Raw genomic sequence first — 935 nt, 5'->3', positions numbered from 1 at the left:
TGCACATACACGTTGCTTTTACACAATTCATAAAAACCACCACCAACGACATCCGAAGAAGTTACTCTTACTCACCTCAAAGAATCTTACGAAGCGGAGAGACAAGTTTCCGCGCTCATCAAAGGAAGAGAAAAACTTACAATTAAGAATCAACTAGGCATTAAATAGCTACTTCTTTTATAACCTTACCCTCCTTTTTCTTTTTTTTCATTTTCTGTGCCTCCTGATTGGCTGAAGAAAAAACGGCATGCAGAAACAATGAGGTGAAAATGCAGGTGTGTTTGTGAACTGGGACTACGAGCGTGTTGGAATATGGCGCCGAAGGAATTAAAAAATGGAAGATTTCTTTTAGTTTTGAAGACGGAGTAATGAGATGATATCTTCGTGTAAAGGGGGGGGGGTATGAGGAAATTAAAAAAAAATGTGAAGGCTGTGAAAAATTATGATTATCAATCATCGATTTCTTCTAAAAATTTTACCATATATCCAGTGGAGATAATAGGGTGAAATTTTGTAAACAGTCCCAGCCTAGAAATACAACGGTACATAATCAACACAATAATTGCAATAACTAAACCAACTACACAGAAAAGAAACCGACATGAATAAGGGAGAGCGTAAATGAGAAAATAATGAACTAAATCGGTGACCGTCAGCCCGAGTCAATGATTAATGTCAGCTTCCTTTAGTCGAGACCGTGTGTTGCTGTGACGCGCCTGCCGGATGCTGTATCTCAGCGTCTCGCAGGTGATGCTCAGACCGACGTACATATTAATGTAGTCTTGGATAAAATGCCCTTGGATACTCTGATATCAATGTCTAAGAGTAATAGATAAGTGATTATAAACTAAATTATTTTTTATCGATTGTAGCTGGCTTTAGGTATATTCAAAACAGTAATATGAACAAACACAAAGAAGAAGAATGTAGAAATA

The sequence above is a fragment of the Penaeus monodon genome, chromosome 29 (genome assembly GCF_015228065.2).
Source record: "Penaeus monodon isolate SGIC_2016 chromosome 29, NSTDA_Pmon_1, whole genome shotgun sequence".
Classification (NCBI taxonomy): Eukaryota; Metazoa; Arthropoda; class Malacostraca; order Decapoda; family Penaeidae; genus Penaeus; species Penaeus monodon.
Note: the sequence above shows the minus strand (reverse complement) of the source record.